Source organism: Bombus terrestris, chromosome 9 (assembly GCF_910591885.1).
Source record: "Bombus terrestris chromosome 9, iyBomTerr1.2, whole genome shotgun sequence".
Taxonomy (NCBI): Eukaryota; Metazoa; Arthropoda; class Insecta; order Hymenoptera; family Apidae; genus Bombus; species Bombus terrestris.
The window spans coordinates 7,684,638-7,711,597 of NC_063277.1; the positions used below are offsets into that span (position 1 = coordinate 7,684,638).

Below are 26,960 nucleotides of genomic sequence, written 5' to 3' on the forward strand. Positions count from 1 at the left end.
CATCGATCGTTCTGTTATTAATTTCTCGATTCTGGCCATTTATGGAAATTTGCATTTTTAGAGATATAATTAAGAAAAGGGTACTTTAGTAGAAAATTGTTGTACTTGCGATTAGTAAATATCGCGAAGGGTAATATTCTTTGCATATTTCAATATTAACGTATTACGTGTATTACTTGTATTTTTGCATCTTGAAAATTCCCATAAATACAGAGATCCGTGGTCTATTCGTTTCTTTGAGCAACCGTCATTGCTTTCTACTTTTAAACCTATTACGCTTACTATTAAACGTTGATGAATATAAAGGTGGAACTTGAAGATTGGAGAATTACTTTTCTATATTAAATATATACATGCAGTAAAAATCAATAGTGTTACAACTCCGATTTTGTTAACGGAGAAAGTAACGAAGTACCGAAAGTTGGTGATTCTATCGATGCGAAGAAATTTTGAAGAAGAAACAATAGTGTCCACTCCAAATTCAACAAACGTACACGTTCGGAATAATTTGAACTAATTTTGGTGTGGCGAGCAATATTTTAAAGGACAGTGATCGAGTGTACAGAATATATCATGACAAAGCGACGGGTGTGAAAGAATGAGCCAGTCGAACGCGTTAACTGTTTCAACGCAGTGAAGTCATTTATTAGCCGTGTAGACTAAGTTGCTATTTTCGCGAAGCTGCTATGCCGCGTGTGTTGGTTTCGACTTTTGCAAGCCACGGTTGCAAGACGGATTTGATCGTGCCAAGCTGATGGCGATTTCACAGTGTATTTAGAGACGCGCCACGCTAAGGGCTCGATTAATTGTATTTAACTATCGAGTTTATATCGTGCTTATTTTCATCGTCCTATTTGCAACGCTATAGTATTTCACGTGAAACTCGCGACGATATCTTTAACATTGAAAATACTGCAATTGTCGAAATGACCAATTTATAGCTTTTCATAGATTTATAACGAACGTATCAGGGTGAATTTTTCGCGATTTCAATAATTCTTTGCAAAGATTTATCTTTTCAACCGAACTCGCCTCTCGTTTCTATTTTTTTAGTTTCAGTGATAAATGAGAAATCGAACAACAAACAATGTGAGTATCAGAAATTCAGGTTTCCAATGGAAACAGAAAACGCATTCTGATTAACGTTGCAAAAACAAAAAAATGTTATCTTTTTAAATTATTGATTACCCAATCTCTACCAACTTTCAACCCTACAGTAAGCAGCCAAATAGTTTCTGTACTATAATGGTGCCAAAAAGCACGGTACAGAAATTAGATCGGCTCATAATTTTTAAGGATATCGAAGCTCTTCATTGGGCGAACCTTCTATAAATAGTAGGAGGTCAGACGGTGCTACTTCTAGACTAATTACGGATGTCATTGAACTGGCTGAGAATTAGTTTTAGCGCTATTAACAAAGATTCTGATAAAATCTTCCTATATTTGACTCGGGTCTATCTCACAGATCTTTCGATCTTTCTTTCAGTAACCAGCGTGCACAATCGGACGTCGAATATTCTCAAAGTTTTGGTACAAAATAAAATTCTTCCTTCTAATCAACTTATTCTCCTATTTCTTGAAACTGGTATGCCTGTCCTGGAAATGAAATTCAATTTCAACTAATAAAATATCCTTTCACGCTTGATTTCAATGTAATTAATCGATTTTCCTTCGTGCAACCCAAACTTAATGAATATTTTATATGGATTAAACGTCTGTCAGGAAAAGGATACAGAAAAAGGAAAAGAACATCGAGAACATTGATCGTTCACATACATCTACATCGTGGAAATTTTCGATCGACATCAGCGTCCAATTATTTACCGGAAAATTCCGACCAGCGACACGAGTTAAATGGCGCAAATTCAGACAGAGGCTAGGGACGGAGATGAGGAGGGGGAGGGAGAGGAGATGAAGCGGGAGGGTAAAATCTACTTTCGGTTCGCGATGTGTATTCGAATGCACGGGCTCACCTTTCGCGGACTGAAGGGATGCCGGCGGGGATAGGAAAAGGCGGACGAGTAATAGCTACGGAATATTGCAATAATATGCAAAGTATATGAGGGATATATTAATTTCGCGAAAACGGTGGAAATGTAGAGAGTTGCTGCCTCGGCAGAGCCCGGTTTCTGCGGGCTTCCGTGCCCAAAAGAGGCGGCACATCGGAGTCTGGGGGTGGAAGGTGGTCGAGACGAGAAACCGGGGGCTTCACAGACAAATAAATACACGATATTTCACCGGATGGGAAATGAGAGTTTGCTTCGTGGCTTGCTTACCGGCTAGACTCCGCGAAACTGAATTTTAATTCTGAGGAGCGTGTATCTACATACCTCGATTACCTACTCCGCCATATAATGTACGACAGATACGCTTTATTACATGCGGCGGATTCGTTGCCCTGTAATTCGTCCGACCGATGGAATGTCGTATTAAGTCGAATATCAGCGACAACCTTTTCCGGTAATGTTCCAACACGGAAATACTTTTAACTCTTCTCTCGCTATTTTCCGAGAGATTGCGCAATTTTGAGGACATTGGTCTGTGTTCACAAAATGGGATTATTTTTCATATTTGAAAAGAAAAAATACACGTAAATTTTAGTATAGGCTGTCGGCTCGAAAATTAGGTTTTGGAGAATCGAAGGATTGATCAGAATATTGACATATTCCAACGTCTATTGCTGTTTGATCCTTCGCAGAAGGAGCTACCCTTACAGTACACAGAGGAATTATCCTTATGCTTGCACCACGTACAATTTTTTCTCAAGTATATCACAACTAAAGTATTGCAGTATGAACTTTCTATCGAGGAAATAAATAAAACTCAAGTGTAAGATAACTTCCGCGAACTTTCTCCCCGAACAGCACCGCGACCAGACTCAAAATTCTTGGAATAAAAAAAGAGAGATGGAAAATGATATCGCAAACAAAACTTGCAAGTTTTCCAAACGTGAAGGGAGAAAGTAGAAGAAAAAAAAAATAGAGGAAAACGGTAAACTCGGAAGGGCTCGTTTAGTAACCACTGTTCGAAAGGCCAAAGGCATCGAGGTTTGGTGACGCGGAGAGGTACGGGACCGAGAGCCGGTCATAAGTTCAAGCCAAGAATTCGCACGGGAATGAGGAATTGAAGTAAGTTGCGGCTTTGCCGACTCTAGCACTCGTCGTCCTCGTCGTCTTCGTCGTCGTCGTCGTTGGGGCCGGCGATGGTGTGGTAGTACCGGTCGGTTCTGCCGGATAAAAAGTTGAGAAAAGCAAGAGTTGAGATCAATACCTCCGACCGACCGCCCCATCACGACCCCCTGGCTTCTCCGTAGAAGTCGCCAGACTTGTGAGACCTCTCAGAGACTTCTAGCACTCTTTCTCTCTTTCCCCTCTCAGTCAGCGTTTTCTTTCGTCAGGTAACACGGAGAAATGTGGAAATTCTTCTCACCCGGCCGCGAAACCTTGTCCCGAATCCTTGCAAGTAGTTCCTCTAACGCCACTTGCACTGAATTTATTCGATGTCGAGCTCGTTGTCATCGTTGCTCGCGATTATTATTGACAAGCCTTGGTGACAAAACTGTTCGTTAGCGTGGCCCTTCGTTTATGCGTTCTTCTTCGTGATGTATCGATAATAATATACGTTCGACGCCTTAATTTAGTAAAAATTAAAAGTCCGAGATTACATGTAAAGATGAGATCGATTGACTGAATTTGGAATATTACATCAAGTAATATTGGTTATTGGACCAAATTCTATCGTTCTCGTGCTTTGGAACACGTCAATTGTTTTAATCGAAACTTCGATATAATACTTGTAAACGTGTTTCACGTATTTCCATTCTCTTAGTTATTAGAATATTTCCCTGCTGTTTGGTCCAGCAGGTTTACATAGAATTTATTTTATTTAAATACACGATGGAAGCAAAAATAACAAAACTATAGCATTCGTCGGAAATAATCCAACGAACGTTCCGATCTTCCTTTCCAATTCCACTTCTCCGAACTTCGTCCGAAAAACGAAACAGATCGCACTCCTAGTCACATCCGAAGACGTTTTACACCCCGTTATAATTCACGGTTAATCCAATCTGCCTGTTAGAAGATCGCTACGTTGATCCGTGAGAATCCTTCTAGTGGCGCGAAGATACAACAACCGGTGACAGTTGCCGAAAAAGAAAACGTGGATGGTTGAAGAAGGGGATGGACGTGCAGACGTTGGAAGCTTCTTGGTCGCAGCAGGACGAGGGTTGTAACTCGCGTATATCCATAGCACATAATCTCGGATACCACGAACGAGAGAGCCAGCTGAAAACGCGCGAAAGGAGAAGAGAGAAAACGAGGTCGTTCTCCTCCCCGTGACCACCCTCGGTCACCAACATTCCCCATTCCGGTCGGCTTCGGGCCGAGTTGTAGCTGCTAACTTAGTTTGTGAACTGCAAAATCCTCCGCCACCCACGAGGGCATACAAATAATAATTCTTTGTTTCGCGCGAGCACGGAGACGTGTAAATACCGGCGTAGCTCTCTCCAGCTCGCAGGGAGCCCTGCCAGACGCGGCAGAAGCGAGAAAGAGCTGGCTCGGGGTTCCAGGGAGGAGACTATTCCCGCGGTAACGCCTAAATCGCTCCAACAACTCATCCGCTGAAAGTTGCGACGAGCTTCGAAGATGTACGGCGGCAGGGCTTCACGGCTCTTCTTCCTCGCGAAACACTGCTTCATGGCCTCTTATTCGCCGCTCTGTCTTCTGTCTCTGTCCCTTTGTCCTCCGTTTCCTTGCCCCTTCCGTCCTTGATGACCATCAGACCGGCCCTCGGCTTAGGTGTTCAAGCGGTGTCTTTGAAGATGGGACCAGCTACCGTAATGCTGACATCGACCGTTCGTCTTGATTGAGACGAACGGGGTGCAGCAGTTGCCAGGGTGAAATTGGCCCCATTTTCAGGTGCGATTGGTCCCGCTCTTGATTGTGTTATGCTTGAAATTGCCTTCATAATTGGATTCATAAATTTTGGATTGTTGTCCGGTCCCGAGGAACTAATTCTATTGGTATTTTCATCGTAACGATCGTGATTTTATTGAGGATATTTTTACGTTCGTTTTAACGAGTTCAAAACTCTTCTTATCTTCTTTCCCGTTCTTAACTTTTTCGCCACGTGTTTAGCTATATATCGCAGATTGGTAATCGTCCGGTTCGACCACGAGTTATGGATTAAAGAAAGTTATTTAAATTCCAAACCTCGAACTTCAAAAACCAAAACGGTAGTTCGATTCATTTCGATCATCGAATCTTCATCGATCGATCGCTTACGATCTGTCGCTTACAACATTTCAGCAACTCTCTCTCAAAAAAAGGCAAGAAACAAAAAAAAAAAAAACAAGAAAACGGTATTCCAGCCGGAAGGAATGGGACAAAGTGCAGAGAAAATTGACGTGGAAAGTCCGACGCAGTCGTCCCGGACGGTCTGGCAATAACACAGTAAACTCGAAGAGGCTGGGAGGAAGGAACGCGGAGGCAGAGGAACAGAGAGAGACAGAGGGAGAGAGAGAGGAAGCAGAAAAAGAGAGAGAGAGAGAGTCTAGGTAAGAGAAGCAGCGTTGGAAGGAGGGAACGTCAGTGGAACGGTCGACAGAGAAGCCGGTGAGCGGCGGCAGGAGTAGTGGGAGGATGAAGGTGAAACCGGCGGTAGCGCGAGCGAGACGGTGATCGGACACGAGAGGAGAAAAGTGCTGAAGAAAGACGAAGATGGTGGAACCGGTGCTCGAGCTCCGCGAAGAAAACGCTTCGGTTTATTTCAGTTCGATTTTTCCAGTGTCGCCGTCGCCCTGACGACAATTCGCAGGCGCGGTACACTCTCTGTTCCTCTCTTCGTCACACACCGCACCACCGCTCTTCTTCCGTCGATACCTTTCTCCCTTGCTCCTATCGCATCGGACCGACGGAACGAACGAATGGGTTACGCCCAGATGCGCGCATCGAACCCTGGTCAATAGAATCGTTCTGTCTCCTGTTCGTAGTCGTAGCTTTACCCTCTCCAACGACCCCTCTCGGACAGTCGACGGTTCGGCAGCGTCGAATCGGAAAGGGGTGTAGCAGCGCAGGGTTGAGAGAGAGGAGTGCGTGTAGGTGCGTTCGGTCCACCTATAGAGGAAAGGGTGGACCCTGGCATGCCGAAGCAGGCAGGAGTTCAGCAGGGTGCTCCGGTGGCGAGCATCCACTGCCGGAGGACCACCCCCGCGCGATTGGAAATCTATTCCCACCCTCGAAGTCGAACCTCGACCTATCGGAGGGTTCGGTTCGGAGATATTGAGTCTGCGCTCTCTCTCCATTGCCGATGCTCGTCGTTCGTTTCGGTAGTTACGTTGATCCACCCCTCTTGCTGTCTCCTGTTCGCACCTCGTTTCTTCTTTCCTTCGTCTCCCACTCTTTAATCTTCCTCCTCATTTCGATGCTTTTCGACACTCGAGTTAGGCTAGCCCGCCTTTTTTCTTCCGGCATTTGTCTCGTTTCGCCGACGACTTTCACGGTGAACCGGCTCTGTCGATCTTTAATGAGAAACTGCTGCTCGTTAGCGACCTTTCAGCGATGCTCCTCGATCGATCGTTTTATACCGACGTAAGTTTGTCTCTTTCTGCTTCTTGCCATTCTTCTTCTTCTTTCCCTTGTTCTTTCGTGGAAAACCAGGTGAAAGAAAACAGAGATGGAGGTAGAAAAATGGGGAATGGTTAACGATGCTCGTCGGTAGCGCATCGCATCGTTAAAACCGAACGCAATGCGAACCAGTGCGTCGGTGACATGGAACTGTCGTTAAGTGCGTTTATGTCCGTTTAGCGGTGGCCGCGTGAAATATTTTCACAGCACACGGCCGCATGCATACGCGTGCATTGTGCCTGACCCGGCGGCCCCGGGGTCAGCCATACCTCATTGCACCGGACAGTGGTCAGATATTTTCACAATAGGTTCCGCGCCGGTGCTTTCATTGCAGGAAACTTCGCGGCTTGCCTGGGTGTTAAATGGCAGGTCGGCATTGAATACGCTTCTACAATACGGCCAGTACGCGGCAACGTAACGCGTGGCTTTGCCTTCGCTCGTGATAGGAATATTCGAGAGTGGACGTCTTCTTGCCTGGAAAATTTCACCGGGACGATACGTAAAATGGGACGGAGTTTACTTGAATAATGGCCCATTGTACGCCTGGCACCCTTCGACATTTTCTCCGCGATTAGACCAAACTTCCTTCCTTCAGATAAAATTCCTATTATAGTAAAAATAGCTATGCCGCGTCACTAAATTATTCTTAATCTTTCAACCAACAATTGACAATCTTTCAGACAGGATAATTTCTTTATCGAAGGATCTTTTACGCGTGATTTCATCTTGGTCAAAAGTAAATTATATACATTTACGTTGAAGTGGGATTTATTTATCTTTATTTATTTTGAACTCTGCGATTATGAAAATTTTCTCTCCAAGAATATGATTAGCAAGCTGTAAAGTAAAAAATTGGAATCGAACGTACAAGAGAAATTGATCGATAAAGACAGCCATTTTGTTTGGAGAAAGCGAAGTTAAATCGGTTTGGTTCTGACTATGACGACTTGTTGATTATAAAACGAAAGGGAGAAGCGGTCGTACCAAACTAGCGTTGTTCAGAGACATAAAAACGAGCACGAACTTCCTCAAACTATCGTTTCCTCTCACCATATTTTAAGATCTTTCCAAGACTCGACCTACTTTAACCTCGTTAACATCACATTCTGTTACGGAATTACTTTACCAAATTGTACCAATGGCCAGCGACAAACCACCAAATATTTCCATAAAAATTCGCTGTGTTCCTTAAAAAGGAAAAATAAAAAGATAAAATAATCATTTTATTTGATTTGCAACTTTCTCTACTGACCTTGATCGTTAATATAGCAGTTCGTCATCGAGAGCAGAGAAGATTTTAAGAAATCGATAGCGGGATCGGTGTACCGTCGACCAGCCATTTCTTCGATAATGCGTTCATGCCCGACCGAACGAAGAGGCAGTGGCGCACGGCGCCGATAAAAAAGACGAGTTCTCTTTCTTTCTCTCTCCCGTTGGTTCGTCTATCGCACGCGATGCCGCTGGGGGCGGTGGCGGTGTGTCGAGGACCGTCGAAGGGGTGGCCAGACCGGTCGGGTGAAGGGTGGTCGAGAAAGAGAAAAGGAGAGGAATCGGTAGTGGAAAGAGAGCGCGGTTCGGAGGGAGGAGAAGAGGGCCGGGAGGGCGGAAGGAAGGAATGGAGGGAGTGCGGCGCATCGGGGGTGGGACAAGAGAGGGTATAGAAGCTATCGACGTTTTTACGTAACAAATCAGTCGTAACTGGCGCGCTCCGGTTGCGACCGTGCGCGGTAGAACGACCAATCAGAGAGCCAGCCGATATTCGATACCCGATCGCATCATAGGTTCCTGCCCGCTGCTCGAAACACCAAGGTAGTCCAATAGCCAGATGGGAAAAAGGGACGCGATAGAGGAGGAGAGAGGGCCGAAAGCCAGGGTGGGATGCACGGAAAGGGATGAACGCCGGAGGGAGAGGAGAGCACTCGCGCCAATGTCGTGGCGATGCGAGGGGGTGAAAGAGAAAGCGTTAAGCTTCGAGGGGGGAACAATTGCACCCAACCTTGTGGCAGACAATTCGTCGCTGGTCTCGCCATTTTTTCTTCCTTCCCGCCGCCTTCTCGAGACAAGCTCGTTGCTCCCATTGCTCGCCTATCTATGTGCCAAAACCTTATTTCCGTGATGGATTAGATCGTAACGATACGATACGTGGAAGCCAATGCATACTCGAAAGTATCTCTGCGCTCGAGATTTATGGTAGATAGAAGGTGGTGGGGAAATGTCGCTTCTTACGAGGTCGTCAGTCGTGAAAATGCAAACTTTTCCTCCGCGTTCTTTAACGAAAAGTTTCGCCGCTTCTCAACTAACTTTTAAACTAATCAATGCTCTCAGCCAGATAAAGAGAACGAAAGTAACCGACTATACCCTTGAGCATGTTCGCGATGCTTAAACTGGCTGGCACTTTCACTCGGCGAACAATTCCTATTTATTATCTATGGAAAATGACGAATACGTCTCCCGGGATAATTAATGGATTTTCTCGTTTATCCTGCTCGGAGCACAACGCGTATCTGCCACTCGTTTACTCGAGTAAACGTTATGTACCGCATTCGCCAGCTGCAGGGGTCAATACCTCCGAGCTACTTTCGACTCGGTGTCGTTGGAAATAACTCAAATATCGATTGCACACAGTCCAGCCGGTGGAACCTTGGGCGACCTTGCCTGGTAGCGTTACGTCGTGCCGAAATACATACTCGTCCGGAGGAAACTCGATCTTAATACGAGCAGAGCGATGGAACGAAGGACGAAGGAGAACGAAGTTGGATACGTGATCAGCGAGAAGCGGAAAAATTGCGGGTAGCGGGGATAGGAGGTACGGCTACGGAAAGAAGACAAGCCGAGTGGATGGGATAGGTGATGCGAAGAGAGTGAACAGCGGGGGTGGCCGAGTGGGTGGTGGTGGCGATAGGGGATGCCGGTGGATAGGGGTAGTTGGTGGAAGTAAAGGCGCTAGCGTAGAAGGAGCGTTTTAATCTATGGTCGCTCACAGGAGCGGGACTCTGGGGTCGGAGCTCACCCCCCGCGGCCGGATTATAATCAACCCTTTTATCCTAGGCTTTCCATGTCGCTAATTTCCATAATTACACAGACGCTAAAATCACAATATCCTCTGCCGGCAGAAAGGAGTAACCTACGTGAGCTTCCTCCTCCACCCACGGCAGCGTCACACGAGGAGAATGCCTGGTTCGGAGGGTGAAAGCGCGGTACAGAGAAAGAGAAAGGGACAGAAGGCGAAAAAGGAGACGAGAAGCTGCGACTGAAAGGAAAAGAGAAGGGTATACAGAGCAGGCTACGAGGAGGAGATGGGAGGAAGCGGCTGGCTAGAGATAAAGGTACTCTTTAGCTAGGATGGCGTTCGCTCGCATGTTTATGCACTCGTATCCGCGTGGCCGGGCATGGAAGTGCCTGGATAACCAGCCAAGTGACAACCCGGCAGGTCCCCGGCTGGCATAGACCTGCCAGCAAGAGCACGCCTCTCGACTCGAATTTTGAAAGGCAGCCAACTCGGAAAAGTGGGTTTAAAAGTCTCTCGATAAGTGCCGGCGTGATGGCCCGACGGGGACTGCCGTTGTTTCCACCTACTGCCTGTTAGAAACGTTTCTGTTCAGCGTAAAAGCGAGTTGCGCGCGCGAGTATGCGTTCAGACTGGATCGTTTCAACTTCCCTAGCCGGTCTAATCGTGTTCAACTTGAAATTCGGTTCATAAGAGGCGGCGTCGCACGACCATCGAACACGCTGTCGAAAAACTGCGCGAACGACCGTACATTCCATGTACGATGACCGAGGTCGGCCGATCACCGCAAGGATCACGAATGTACGGAAACTGAAACGTTTGCCAAAATGTAGACAGACAGAGAGAGAGAGAGAGGGTAGTTACCTTCCGGATGATCGAGTCCCTGTAATCCTGTTTCGGTCGCGATCCTGTCTACCTCTCGATATTCCAGCACAGGAGAACTCACCGAGTGACTAGGGTTGACTTTTCTCACTTTAACCTCGCGATGCGATGCTTGGCTTCGGGAGAGGGTGGAGGAGGAGGTTGCTGGGGCTGTATCGAGCGGCCCTCCTACATACATCTATCTCCTCCGACTCCTACCCTCTCCTGGCCGTTCCTCTTACCCGCCTCCTCTTTCCCTCTTCCCCCCCCCCGACATTCGTGGCCTTCCACCCCTTCCACCCCTTTCCAACCTTCTCTACCTCTTCCACCTTCTCCTCCTTCTCCGGCTGTGTGCCTCCCTCCGCGTCCTCTTCACCCATCCTTCGCGACTCACCTACCTAAACCCCGTCTCTCCTCGGCCACCCCCTCTCGCCACTTCTCTTCTCCTTCTCAACTCCGACAGACTCTCTCCCGCGTCCTTTCTCTTTCCTTCTTTCCCGTTCTCCCTCTGCGCCCACAGCTCTCGCTCTCTAGGCCTTTGCCTCGAAAACGCTCTCACCGACAAACAAACCGCAGACACTTTGCAGTTTTACGCAATCGTAAGTTCCTCCGTTTGTTTACTCGTTCAACGTTTGTGCGAATATTGTTACGCACGGGGGCCGAGATCAACCGAACGGGGTCTCTCCGTCGCGTCGTCATGTGCAGGATAATAAACACCAGGGAAAAAACGAACCAACTTCCCGAGAACCCTATAAAACTTTCCTCTCTTCTGCTGCCGCGTCGTCGCTTCTGTTTCTCACGTGTTGCCACGACGTCGATCATCGCACCCTTATTCTCGCGGAGGACCTTAAATTTTAATTAAAGGGAAAGCGTTCGTCCAAGTTCATCGATATCGCAGTGATCGCTTCGCAACCTCAGACTCCTGAGTAAATCTTCGTGAATCTTGTCTGAAATTGTTCACCTTCTCGAAGAGGAGACAACCAAGGCGAGCACAGGACGTTCCAAGTGGCGACACTCTACAGCTTTATGCACTTTCCTTTGCTGCTCGGCGCAGGGTTAGGTGAGTAGGACGCCCGGCACGGGGAAGGGGGATTGCTCGACGCCGAAATTGCTTGCAGTGTCGAGTTGCCGAGAAACTTTGGATTTCGGACGAGCGGCGAAAGCGGCGAGGGGAAAACCGAGTACAAGGTCACGCGTCGGGGCTGATTATTAACTTTTCCGACAAAGATCCTGGCCATCCCAGTGACTCTCCATTGAACCTGCGATTACCTTTATCATACGATACTCGTACACTTCTTATCTCTGAATTTTTTAATTTGCCACGTGTTCCTCATGTGTGTCGATTTTAAATTATTAGATACGTTGCAATTATTAAAATACGTCTTTAACGTTTTGTTATTATTCGCAAACATTGATATCTCATGATTTGTAGGGATATTTGTTTTTAATTATATAGTAATGTAGATTGTGATCATTTAGAAATGCAAATGTTTGATTCGTTCGATAAACAGACGTTAGATGTATACTCACAGAAATTTAGGTTATATGTATGTCAGGTAATTAAGGGTTCTACTCTTGCAGAAGTACATCTCAGGGATTGTTTCAAGTGCAAGGGCACAACGAACAGGGAAGCACGCAAGTTTGCTTGTGTTCAAGGTCACGCTCGTCCTAAACCTTCTACCTTGCATTGCTTGTCCCAAGAAGCAGGAGCGCTTCAAAAATAATATTCGAGATAAAAAGTTAATTACCACTGTCGAGGTAACAACATTAACCTGACCAGATTTTCCCAAAGTTCAATTGAAATACATATCATCAAGTCGGTCGCTTTCTAACTTCTTTATGCTGCACGTTACTCCAACTACTAACACTCCGAAAGTACGATCCGCGGTGAAAAGAAATCTACGATAACAATTATAAGTTAGTCAAATTTTCTTTTCGAAAGGAATTAATCTACATCTGGTTACAGAAAGTATCGGCATATGCCTTTATTTTGCAATAAAACAGCTTTTCTCACGTTCTATACTTTATTTTCATAGTATCAAATTTTCATAATTAAATTAAAATATTAGTAAAGAAAAAAAAGGAAAAAAGAATGAAAGTATCAGCGATGTATAACGAAATGGTACGAAGTTTAACCTTAATTACACCTGATTAATTAGTACTAAAATATGTAAATGCTGTAATAAACACAAATGTGTATCGATACCTTTTCTATCCATTGTACATTGATTTCTTTCGAGTGTTTAAAATCAGAACGATCCAAGCACCGATACTTCGCAAAACTACACTCGACGTGACATCCACAGAGAGATAGGCCAATGACCAGTAAAAATATGTTACTTGGAATTTCCAGAGAAACGCCAGTTCTAGCACCGAGTTATTCGTTATTTTCCATGGTCGTACGTATTAATCGGACCCCATGCACGTGTACGGAACGTCTTGGATGTACGACACGGTCGCGAGGGATGGCGGGGGACGTCGCGGGCGCGGACGGGGGCGTCGAACGGCGCGGTGGTGCTGGACGAAGAAGAGGGGAGGGGGCTGGTGCTCGGGTGGAGGCGGAAGAGCGCGAGGAGAGGCAGGACGGGTGGAGTAGGAGAGCAGTATCTTGGAGACTTCGCACTGTATCTTGAAATGAGTTTTGTTGGATCAATAAGTTCCACTATAAGAACACTCTCGCTCTGTCCCGGTATATCGGGGTGTTGGTTCTGTTCGTGTTTATCTGTGTCTGCAAATAGATACACGCCGTACATGAGTCTCTCCCCTTCTCCTCCCCCTCGCCGCTCTTCTGTCTTTTCTTCGTCTCTCTCGCCCGCCCTCCCCACTACTCTCTTCGTGGAACGAGCTTCTCTCCCTCGATCTTCCCTCTGCCACCGAACGAACGTCTATGTATCTGTCGCACCAGTCGACTATGTACGAATAGGATAGTCGCTACAAGCATTTTGAGATGAGTCGAACTCAATCTCGCGGCAGACGTGGCTCTATCCGGAACGAATCTACCTGCCGTGGTGATCACGTGAGCATGGATACGCGAATTTCTGTGATTGCCGGTACTCGAAAATGTGCGGGGGATGATGAGGCACCGGCGATGCGCTAGAAATTTAGACTGCGCCTGCGAGGTATGATTAATACGCTCGACCAAGATATAACGCGAAAATCTGTCTATTTTGGGGGGATCGCGAGGCGTTTAAGAAGCTACCGAATGAGTCATGTGTGATGTTTTATATCGCTAACGATGCTTGTTAAATAGAGCAAGTCTTAGTAAAACATGTATCATTTTTTATATTGAAGAATTCATACTGCTCGGTTCAATGTCTGATAAAAAAAGATCCTAATCTATGAATTCCAATATACACGAACTCTTTCGCAAAATATTTTACAGACTCATGTTATTTTCTCTTTATTCGAGATCTGAATCGAACGTATCGATGATCAAATGTTGAATATCGATAGATAATTTTCAAGAAATTTCCAAAAAATATCAAGTTATATAATAATTGCAAAAACCACACAGTATAATAAAATTACCCTTTAAATCCACGCTCTTAGGTTAATAAGTTTATATCTGGGCTAAACCTAAGAAATGAAGTCACATTGTTGCAAGTTTTTCCGCAAGCTTCCACTGGAGAATCGGGGTTTTGCAGTCAGGCTGTACCAATGCCAGCCAAGCATTACCGTATGTACCAATAGAATAGAATCTATATCGGGCAGCACCGTGGGGGTGGTTACATAAGACCATACTCTCTCCCTGGTGCACATCGACAGCGTTGCAAGCAGGTACACGTCGCACACGCATTCACGTACACCACGACGGAGTCAGACAGTGCAACCAACCAAACAGTGTCGCAGTGTAGCTAGCAGATAGGGGAAACAATTGCTATCGGCCCGTAACAAATGCGCGGCAACCTGCGTTCGCAAATCAGCCCCCGTTCTCCTTCGTTCTCCCGCACCTCCTTCCTGTACCTTTCGTTCGCCACGCGTCGACTACAGAGCGATCATTATATCTTCCGATTAAAATAACGTTAATGCCTTTCTCTCAAGTTTTGCGACTATCGTAGTCGGTACGTCTCTCGTTTCAACCCCTCAGACGCAGTTTCAAGCTGAGCTTCTTGGCCCCGTGCCTGCGTCCTAGCTCCGAGCGCCGGTAATGGCGCCGTAAATTAAAAGTTTGACTTATCGTGCGATTGATTTCACGGATGGCAATCCGCGGTGCCGAGGATTCGCTCAAATGGCGTTGATAATTTCTTGGATGACTAGTTGGGAAGTTTTTTCTGTGTTGAAATACTGTAGGGATATCTTACTCGTATTCGTGTTAATCGGACGATGGCAATGTACGATTGAGTTAAAAACCTTACACTTTTTGCGAGTTGTTCTGACTATAAGCGAAGAATAAAGTTATATTTCTGTACGTAAAACATTACGAGACAGAATTTTCTCCGGTTGAAGATAATTCAACTATTAATATTGAAACAACAGTAAAGTACTAAAAATATTTACAGCGAATGTAGTCTTACATTTGATCTACCAGAATAAAAATATATGATACCGCACAAATTTTCGTAACTATCTGACGAACAAACTCAAAGCATTAATACTTATCGGTATGTCTTCAGTTACTCGACCAACGTGGAAACGAGTATTCCTTCGCTTTCATTTTCTCATATCGCGGCTAGATTAACACGTCCTAGAAACGTGCTATCTCTCGGTTCACACTAGAGCGAGAAGGTAAGATTGCGACGTTCATTCGGGCTGATTCTAGAGAAGGCCCATTCCTTGATCTCGCCACAATAAAGCTGATCATCGAGTCACGACAACTCGGAGCACCTTTCCCCCCATTTTGGAATTTCTTCGTTCATAAATATCTAAATCTCCAGGCCCTTTTACCGCGAACAGAGAGAAGCCCTTTGTGCCGGACAATCTCGAATGATAATCAGAGTCCTCTTGTGTCTCCCGCGTGTGGAACGGCGGTACCGTTTTACAACGAGTCCCGGTAAATCATTCCGGACCGTCGTGGAAACGTCTCGGCCACGTCACGAGATTTGGTACGCTCGTTCCGCGAACGTGAATTCTTCTTCTTCTTCTTCTTCTTCGTACACCTCCACTCGATCCAGCGCGGTCCGCGATGCGCGTTTGATAACGAACTCCAGTCGGAACGAACCGTTCTAGAGATCCCGCCGCACTGTCCTAACGGTGGGAGAAAAATTAGTGCCACTTGTGGCCGATGTGGCAGGGGCTGCGTTTTATCGCAGACTCTCTTATGGAGAGGTTTGCCCACGGATACCCGACATAGTAATGTTTGCTGACAGTCGATGTGGTCGCTTTTTACTACTTAAAAGGATTCAAAAGTAGCTAGAATCATTTTCCTTTTTTTGTTTTTTATTGGACCAGTTGTTTGGAAATTTGGTATAGTCGACAGAAGACAGGAATTTTGGCTATTTCTTTGAATATTGGAAGAGGTGCATAGCTTCTTTTTGTTGCGTTATTACATTTGGACTGGTTATTAGGAAACTTGGTATAATTAGCAAGTAGCAAAGAAAGGAAGGAATAATAAAGGTTATTTCTTGGAATATTGGAAGAGGTGCTTAATTCCTTTATTGCGTTGTTACGATAGGATTATATAGTATTATGGATAAAAATGTTTACTTGCTATGGCTAAGTAAATATCGCTTGGTTGACACGAAGTTATATAATCGATATTAATAGAAAATTAATGGCATATTAGCTAGTACAACACGTGCAGCGCGCTATACGAACCACTCGGCCATAGTTATCCATAAATTAAAAATAGAAAAAGCTGATGATGTTACGAACATTGTTAGAAGTAGACACCCCTTAGTTGGTAAGAAATTATATAATCGATATTAATGGCACTTTATACAGTATAACACGTGCAGTGCAGTATATGGGCTACTTAGTCATACTGATCGACTTCATTAATTAAAAATTACATTGATTAAAGATAGAAATAAGTGACGATGTTATGAACATCATTATTTGAAATTTACTTTATAATTTAATATTGCTTACGCTAGTTTCTTACAATATACGAAGCGAAGGAAGCAAGTCATTCAATTCAGGAAAACTGAATTCTAACTTCCTACCTGTTTAATGATACTGACAAATTTATTAAAGTTAAAATGTTCACCAATTTATATACTACAGGCTCCTGTATACTATAGTATATTGGTGCATTAATTCTAGATAAGTCTATCACGAAAATTGAAAACGCAGGTTACCTCGCATTCTCTTTATTCCTTCGATCAGTAAGCTGATTCATATTTTTACAAGTCTAAAAACTCACTCAAATTTCAATAATTCTGATACATGTACATACATATCGTAAAGAAGAAAAACTTGAAAATGCATCTCTACCCAAGCCGATAACCATGAACATTATTTTCTAAGATAAAAGCAATTCAGATTGGAAATTGAATGTCTACGTCCACGGTGTATTTCGAGAAATCTGTCGACAAAAAAAGCACCATTTCTAAGCACAATGCTAAGCATTCCACGGCACCGATTACCTCATTCCAACGCAGATTGCACGTAGCCTGAATAAGGTATGGCTGCTCGCGCGTCGATTCCTATCACGATACGAGGAAACTCGAGCAGGATCCGGATTGCACATGCGAAAATCCGATGCAGCGGGGCGACGCTGCGCTGTTGCGATAGACGCGCAAGCTACGCTGGTTCACGCGCGTAATTAGAAGCCGCCGCGAACAATGAGGAGTATAACTTTTATTTCGCTTATCGGACTAGCCTATCTACTCCTCCTCGGGCGGTACCTAGGCGCGTTTCGCGCCAGCCGCGCCATGCAGGAAACTATTTAACTGATTGTCGCTTCGAGGTAAACTTTGCAGTCACTTTTCCGCACGATACAGCTACTTCCTGCTCGAGTTACTTAGCTGTGTCGCGGGAGGAGCTGGCGTGTGACCGGAGCGGAGATGATTTAGCCGCTTCGAAAAAAAGCAACCTCTCTGGCAAGCTTTCGGCGAAACGTTCGCGTATTTTGACGATCGATGCCTTGCTGTTGAGTAAACAGCCGAGTCATTCTGATAAAATCCAATCAGTGGTCAAGTATTTTAAAGGCGTGTACGTTATATCGTTGGAAAATCTATAAATTCGAGATTGATATAACAATGTATAATATATATAGTTTCTATAATTTTTAAAAAATTTTATTATACAAAAATACATATTGCTATAACAATAGGTATTAATAAAAAGTGATTTGTGTGAGTGATAGGTATCATACGAGATAATTCATTTCCCGAAAGATTTAAATTCTGTACAAACACCTATATTATACAGTATTAGTTACGACGAAGAATAACTTGCTGAAGAGCTACAATTATTTTTCTGTAAGAAATATCAATGACACGAAAGATCAGGATAAAACGAGTCTACTGGAAATCGATAAAAACTACATGGTTAAATAAGTGTATAACTAATCGGAACAATTTAATCCAGTTTCGCTGAAGTAACCAAGTTTTGCCAAGACCTACATTCCTTTTCGTTACATTTTTCTATCGCCAGACAGAGGACAGCTCTGTACAAGGGTATCACAAAGAAATAACCACAGTCTGGCATATCCACCTACTCAGGAAACTTTTAATGCGGCTCCAAAGTTAAAGTCCACCTTTTCCACCTTGAACCTCTTACTTTCTGACCGTCCTGTTCCTCCTTCTCCCTTCCACTCACTCAGCTCACTCTCACGGAGCGTGGCTCACACCAGCGTCCCGACGCGACGTCGGAGTCCTTCGCTCGAGACGTCTCTAATCGTAATGGTCGTGGAGTGTTAATGTTCCCGTTAACACAGCTGAGGTGTTTAACCTTGTTAACTTGCGCGACTGCCGCGACTCTGACCGAGCATGCATCTCCACTTCCCGGTTGTGGTAATCACTGACGTGTATATGTATATGTATGTATGCGTCTCGTAACTTCCTTTTCTTTTTCTAAACTTGTTCCCCTTTTCGATTTACAGAAAAAAGATAGATACACATCATTTAAAGACGTCGGCGTCGAAGTTGTATTTACTATTTGATATCTACCGATTATGACTGTTTTAATCGTGGATTTTGTTAAACATTACTTACTCTATATTTAATCGTATTGTCAATTTGTTCAGTAAATAGTAGAAAAATTGGTCAGCTGATTTGGTTATCAATATTTTTGCCTTTGTATAAGAGTTAAAGTTGATCAATAACGCTAAGTCTTTAAAGTTAGACGGAAATCTACTTTTCTAAGAAATTGAACTGTTAATTTATTCGCCACTCTCTCTCTCTCTCTCTTTCTCTCTATTGCTGTATAAGTCAATTTAAATGTGTCATCAATCAATATTCGACAACTTGTACTCAAATTCCCTGAAACTAAAGCAATTTTAGTCTCCACAACCGTCCTCTACAAAGCATCTATCTATTCATCCTAACTAATAATAGCGTTCAGTTTTCGATCACGCGAACACGCGACAAGAAAATAGGCGGACGATCGACATAGAAACGTTGTGAGGGTTTAGCTGGCCGATTAACGCGGGGGTTAGCAGCGGCCATAATCAGTTTCCGTGCTAGGACGGTCGGTCAATCGACGGAACGACAATTTCTAGAGGTATTTTCAGCTCCCGACGGGCCAGTCTTCTGCAGGAATATATCGATAGGACGAGCATTATCATATTATGGAACTCTCCATACAGTTTCGGCCGACCTCCCTTCCTTAATTTAAATTCTATTACACCCGATCTCTATTCCCTCTTTCCTATGAATATTCAAACTCGACGAGACCAGCCTGCAGCCACCCCGAGCCGTCCTCTCTTTCCAGCATCTATCGAGTATCCAAAGAATTAAATTAATATACCGGGCAAAACAGCCCCCATTTCCCTTCCGACGTCTCCTCCGGGCCTCGTCGCACTAGAATCCACTGACACATCCCCTTAGAGGAGCTCGTCTCGACGGCCATTAACGTCATTTTCGCGATAAAGCGGGATAATTAGCCTGCAAAATCAAGATCCAATCGATCTGACCAGATTTTCACGGCAGCCTGCGCGAGCCTGCCACCGGCAACTTTGATCGGGACTTTTGTCGTCCTCTGCTGTTCGCCAGTTAACCTTCCGTACTTGAGAACCAAATTATGAAATAAATAAGTCCATTGTTTTTTCGACATTGTTTTATATGCGTTGTCGTACTGACCTATCTTCGTTTTATTGGAATGGTAAACCATTTAGCTCACGCTGTAGGTAAACAAGATTTAATGCTGTAAATTATTTCAACTATTCTACAGTAAACATACACAGAATTAATGTGTTATAGTTACTCGAACAATAAAACGTGCGATATTTACAAAAAGATGTTGCGTGTATATGATGGATGTAGCTTGCAGGATCTTTGCAGGATTCATTAATATTTGTACAAGCTATTAGATACAGTTGACCTAATTAGTTTTAATTGTGAGAAAAAACAGCTCAGACAAGATACAGTCCATTTCCTCTCCTTCTCTTCCCTTTTCTTCTTCTCTGGTTTCTGCATTGCCAGGGTAAAGTATTAAAACTTGATTTCCTCAATAAAGCCGTTTTTATGACATTCTTTGTCCTTTCCCCCATCCCTCGTAAGTACGTAGTTATCATTATTATTACACTTATTAGTAAGAAATAAATTGTCAGAGCCACTCGAAGGTCACATATTAATTTCTCTCTGCACATTCCACAATATCATAGAATGAAAAATATAATATTCAGCTTAGACAAAAATAAATATATAAATCGCCTCGCGGTGCAGTGAAAAAATCATTAATCGGGCATCGGACGTAGATCCGAATCACATTCATAATATTTCGAAGCTGCGTACACACAAAGCATGGTCGGTAATGAATCACGCGAGCTTTTGTTGCAGACGCATAATGATCGCGCGAGGCGGACCGACCGCGCCATGAAATATAATAAATCGCTCGTAATGAAGCAACATTGTAAGACACCGGCCACTTAAACAGCCGTCGCTAACGGGCATAACTTTTCCACCCAACCAGAAGACGATATTAATCGCGTACATAGCGTTTAATGCGCGAGCTATGGCATTCATTAGGCGGTTGGCTTCGATCTTATCGGTTTCATCTTGCAGAGCTAATACACTCGGCCGCGCAAGGGTGCACCAGGAATCGCTCGTCACTCATTGTTTCGACGCCACCACTTTCGATTCCAATGGAAATCTACAATCTACAACTCTACAAGAGAATACACTTTCCCCTTTTTATATCATACAGACATAGAGGAAGCAAAAAGTCCATTAATGATTCGAAATATTTGTTATAACGATCTACAGTAGAGCTTCTTTCATCGACAAATAAGTTCATATAATAAGAGTTCTCTCATTATTCTCACTCCTTGACGATGAAAATGATTTTTCCTTTATATAATAAGAGATCACGTTCAAATAAATCATCACAAGCTCATTGAATCGAATGTTAACGAAAATTTTGTCCTAATGAATGGCGCTACGGTATATTCAATTATTATTGCGTGACGTTTTTAAAAATATCGTCGAGCTACAGTATACTAGGAATTTTGTCGACAGACAAATAGTTCATAAAATTGAAATTCGTATAATGCAACTTATATTCGTCGCTTTGCCTCCTTACCTATTATCGTTCGTTCAAATGATAAGAATTCACGTTTAGGTAAACAAATTGAATGAGAAAATTTCCAACAAATGATGTTTAGATAAATGGATTTCTAGCGTATTTTTCCATTGGAAGCTCATTCGGTATACCGTGCAACCATGTTATAGGAAATAGCTTCCACTTCCCGGTTATTTGCAGTTTTCGCGAAAGAAACGGCGTGTAGAAGACAGAATCATTAAGGAAAGGAACATCCGGCTTCCATAAAGAGATACGTAATTCCTGCCGCTTTTGTTCAAGCTCGACTAATCGCTGGCATTATCGCCGGCTTCAACGAATCAGCAATGAAGTAACCACGAAAATAGTTTGTATATCTAGAATTGAATCGGTCTAATTAATGCTCCGAGTTGTTCGAGAATTTTATCGCTGACTGCTTTCTGCTCGATATTTGTCATAATTGGGGCTATATACAATCGTACGAATAATTTCGTATCAATCTTCCTCTTTCTACCTATACGCTCTAATAACACTACTTTTTTCACCCGCATCTCCATTTTACACTCTTAATTGTTACACTTTTAATTTACCTTTGAATAAGTAAATAATTCGCTCATCTGATTCATGTCTTATTATTATTTATCACCTGCTACATATTCAGAATTGATGAGACAGTTTCAAGTCTCTGTGTAACTTGGTCATTCGTGATTCGAGGATTCCCGATATCTGCGGTGAGATTCCTTTGTTCCAACAAAATTCTAATCAATCTGATTAAAGCAACTGCTGTCAACTGTCTGAGTTTGAGCTCCTATTATTTGGAGGAAAGTTATAAACAATATTTTAGAGGAAACTGTCAAAATTCAAAGAATATTTAACTAAATTGTAAGAGGAACAAAATGTCTCACTACAAACTTTCTATTTCAGATTGATTTGCTGAAAACATTATTTTCTTTTTAAATGCGTTACTCATTCGGTAAACCACCAATACCGATAATTATGCGAATTATTTATTCTCTGACAAATTTATAAACGAAATTGTATTCCTAGCACAAAAATTGCCACCTTATTCAATTAATATCAGATTGTATTCTATCAATATCATATACATATGAATCATATATATGTTATGTGTATTTTATTTATTATTCCACAAGTTTATACATAGCGCAAAACCTACGCTACTCCGCATTACAATTTCATTCGATCAATCTTTAAACGTCTGAACGTATAATCCAAAAAACTCTACAGTTCGCCAAAAAAGACATTCACTGTAACACGAAGGATCTTATATTCGCACAAACGTGTAATATCCCAAGTTCTGTGGCTCGTTGTATATCAAAGCATTATCATGTATCATCGTTCTTTCAACTTCGGCAGGTCGATTATGATCCATAGACGATCATGGCTACTCCGTTCCACGAACAATCCTGACACTAGAAGCACACGGTTGTACAGTTTTCCCGAACGCGATCCATCATCATTCGCGCGTAACGCATACCTCTGAAGACGCGAGTCGACCTCGGTTGAGGCAAGTAGACCGTGTCCTTATAGCCGTGCCGGGAACGCTATTTAATGATGGGATGGGTTCGCTTGTTATGTGATAAATTCGTTAGAAACGTAATTATTGATAAGTGTTAATGAGTACAAGCGTGCATGCAGGGTACATCATTGTGAATCATGCGGCCGAGCGTTTACTCACGCACAACAGCTTGCCCGTGCACAAGCCCATTGTTTGGCGAGATGCACGCGTGTGCACGGGGATCGACCGCGTTATCGAGCTCTCCTACACCAGCCACGAAGATCCGACGGTAGGGGTCGGAAAACTCAGTAAGATCACCGATAAATATAGCGCGTCGAATGAGCGGCTAGCCCTCTGGTTAGATCTTACGATCTTGATCATGGCCCGTCGTGCACAACGCCGCGGTTTCCTTCTTCTTTCCCCTTGCGAATCTCTTTCTTTTCTCTCGCGACCTCGCCGCGGACGCTCTTTTTTCTTCCGATTACACTCCTGTACTTGAATACTTTTTAGTTTTTGTCATGGAGATAGTTATATTTGATGAATTTTTAAATGTATACTTGGGCTTGTTTGTATCACGCGAGGCTCTGTAGTGACATAGTTTTATCATTCATGTAATTCTCTACGAGTATGAAACAGGAACATTACTTAAAAAGTGGTTTAGTAATGGCGATTTTATAGAGAGATACAATTAGCTCGTTAAATTTCTTTCGTAACATCAAACAACTTTCAACGTTTAAGAAACGATAGTACGTATACGCTTAAATAAGATATACATACATGTCGTGCATATATATTTTAAATATTTTTATTTGTTTAATCAAGAATATTTCGGTAATTGATATATCATTAAATTTACTCGATATTTTACAATTTTCTGGAAACCTCTCGCTAATGATAATTCGATGGCACCGATCGAGAAATACCAGAAAATCCGGCTCCTGTAATTGGATTTAACCTGTCAGTTTAATTCTTATTAATCGTCCCATCCCGCGTCATATTCCACCGTGAGAATTCAATTAGATTCGATGGGGAAATTACTGACAGATTTGTCTGACGATCTGGCTCATGTTCCCGGAAGCGTAATCGACTTCGATCTACGACCTGTCGAAAACCAGGAACAATGCCAGTAACCTTAAAAGGGCCAAATGCGAATTCGACTTTGACAAACATTTTCCTTAATCGCTCTCTAAATCGAGATATGCCAGAATTCAAGAAGTTCAACGAAGAAGAATTAACCTTTGAACGATTGATCATTGGGGTCTATGAACTGAGCACTACGTGCAACGTAAAAACCACAAGAATATATTTCGATAAAAATGCTTAGCGATATGTAATTGTTTGAAATAAAAGTTATAAAAGACGATCGATAGAAATGGTTTCTGTAAAGAAGATACAATTACCTATTTAATGTTTAATTGAAATAATGAATCTTTTGTCTGCTCTTGTTTAACCCCCAGTCGGTTTATCGGTTAGTCTATGGTTGGTTTCTAGGTGATCGTAACACACACAGACTTAGGAATACATCGTCTTAATTTAAATTGATGGTCTTTTGCGTATAAAATGCGGAATATTAACTGAAATAGAGTACTCTAAAATTAAGTGATTTAACAGAAACTAGCGTGATTCACCCATGGTCCAATGATACCAATTGTCATGATATCAATTGATCAATGACAACAAAATTAGAAGATAATAAGAAGGCAGAATTGTTCGTCAAAATTTACAAGTACGTTGAAAAAGTAGGCCAAGCAATTGGAGCAATTAACAGATCGATACTAATCTATGATATTCCAAATTCCCTGTTAAGAAGCAAAAATATGTTGGTTATAACCTGCAGAATAAACCATACGAAATTCTCATTCTTATTTTTAATCTTTCTTAAACAAAAGCACGCGATGACTTCATTTGAAAATATTGATAGGAATATTCACTTTAATAATTTACTTTAAAGAATTATTCGAGGCATATTTAAAAATGGTTTCGGGGCGGAGGAACTTCAGGGACACTTATTTCCAGTCTTCTGTGTCAGGGGATCGACGTACAAATTTCGGAGCCGGAGCGGCCGGGAGCAGCCGAGGAAAAAGTGACGAAGAAGATAGCATGGAATCTGGATCGGCACGAACTCGACGGCCCAGTCTGTCAACGGAGGTGAAAAAAGGGAGAGGCGAGAAGGTAGATCCGTGTTTCCGATAGCGTGACCAGGACGAAGCCAGGAATCCGAAAACACGCGGCATCAGGCCCGTAACCAGATCCCGTTAAGACTCTCGGTTTCTCGGTGTCGCGAGAGCGCAATCTTCGGAATCAAACGAAGACATAGATCATTCTAAAAATACGCTCCCACCACTGGGCCCTGACGGTGCCGCCTCCGCCTCGTCCATTCTCCCGAAGCGGCATCGTTCCGGCGGGTAATTCAAAGCGTCAGGACGATAAGGCATTCGCATAACTCCTTTTGAATTATTTGAGTTATTTCACTATTAGATATGGTATGCGGCTCTCGCGACGGCCACGCCGATGCAAACGTTCTCGAACCGTTTCACAGTTCTCTTCGATCCTTTTGGGACGCCTCGGCTCTTTCGGTAGTATTAATAGCTGACGAATCTCAGCCGTGATCGCGACAACGATCGCTTTGATCGAGCATCTGAGCGTTCTTTCTTCAATGACTCCATGAACCAACCGTAGAATCGTTCACGTCTATTTGGAGGCTAAACTCGCTGTTTCCAGTAAGAAGATACTTTTTGGCGGTTGGTCACTGAAGGCCAGAAGGAGTCTGATTAATTCAAATTTCCCACGGTCGTTTGGAAACGCCACGGAGTTCGTGTTAGACGGTTAATAATTGTAAGCGAGTGTTTCGTCTCGAGGCTCGTGATGCTCGTGGCACGGTGTCGTTGACGTGGTCGTTCAGACGATGCACAGGCTCGACCGTTTGCGTCGGCAATAATTTGTCGAATGAGAAATAAACTCGTACTATCATGGAGAAAATACACCTTGACGATGTACGAGTGAAATAGTGCAGGGAAACGGCCGTGCCACCGACTTCAAATGCTTTTCAGCTACTAATTATCGAATTAATAAATCTCGATCATTGTCACGTGACTTTCACGCTGCTATTTTTATTCACATAAGAATGGGACGTATAGACGAAGTCCAGATAAATATTAAGTAAGAATGTAATTGTTAAGAACTGAGAAGATTCGCGATAATATGTATACTCGTTGAAAACGACTCTAGTGAAAAGTTAAAAGAACTCGTTATTCGTTAATGGTCAGAAGATTCCTGTGTCAGTTGCTCTCTTCGGTTCCTCCGGCGTTGAAACTACCGTGATTCGAATTTTACGACTTTCTAGAAAAGAACATAACCAGTGTTTCGCTAATTTGTAGTCATGGCTCCTGAATCACATTAAGTTTACGTGCCTCCGAAATCGTATCTTTACTTATTAGAATAGTTTAAACCATCTTCTGTCCATATAACTGTATATGTGTAAATACTATCTGTAAGTTCTTTATCTGCAGATGTTCTAACATTAACATGGATCAGATAAGCCGACACAAGGACTACCACGATTAATTCAAACGTAACTGTTTGGTTTTAAGATACAAGAGGTATAACTTCCTAGACTTCGACCAATGCCCTAAGTAATGTACTATAATACACCATATTTTGCAACTTAAACTTGCGACCTGTGGAAAGATGACAAGATGAGAAATTTATCCCAGGTAGCTCGATGTATCGAATCGCCACGCTTCTGATAATTAAAAACATTAGCAGAAACGAAGCTGTTAAATCGTTTCAAGGTCCAGCAAAGACTGAGAGAAGGATGCAAGAGAGCGGATAGAATCAGCACCGATAATTCAAGGAGTTGGCGAGCACCCTTTGCTCGTTCGATAATTGCAAGTGAACGGTTAACCGATGTGGCGCTGTGCGGCGCACGAGGTGTGACGACGCGACGCCTCGCCTCTGCGATTATCACGTCTGTCACGATTACGCGAGGCGTCATATTGTTTGGTGGTCGTTGGCGAGAAGACATCGTCGCGACGACGTTCGCGGGCACCGCGTTGTCCCGGTAATCGTCCTTGCGGCCGTGTCGTCGTGAATGGTCGGACGCCTAGTCAAGTAACAGCGCCTCTCTCCTCTCGCACGCATGGTAAACTTGTCATTTTTATAACTGTTTTTGTAAACGGCCGCTTCCCAGCTTCTATAAATTACGCGGTTGGCTTCTGTTACGCTCGCGTGGAGCCACGACGGCTGTAGCGGCTTTGATCTGTGGGAAATGTCTTTCTCTATATCCGCCCTGGTCCCCTCTGCCACCGCGACATCCCGCCACTGCTCTCTCGTCACCTTTTCCTTCCCT

General features: G+C 43.4%; 1 long non-coding RNA gene across 2 annotated transcripts in view; it reads right to left on the reverse strand.

Moving 5' to 3' along the window:
• Nucleotides 1-26,960, reverse strand: part of LOC105666054 — a 126,256-nt gene that overhangs the window by 43,272 nt on the left and 56,024 nt on the right. Inside the window, exon 1 of one of the 2 annotated variants that reach the window (XR_007225058.1) lies at nt 10,498-10,631. The exons of the other annotated variant lie outside the window; for it this stretch is intronic. This is a non-coding gene — a long non-coding RNA (uncharacterized LOC105666054). Of the gene's footprint in view, nt 1-10,497; nt 10,632-26,960 lie in introns of those variants that run through there. 2 annotated transcript variants of the gene reach the window in all.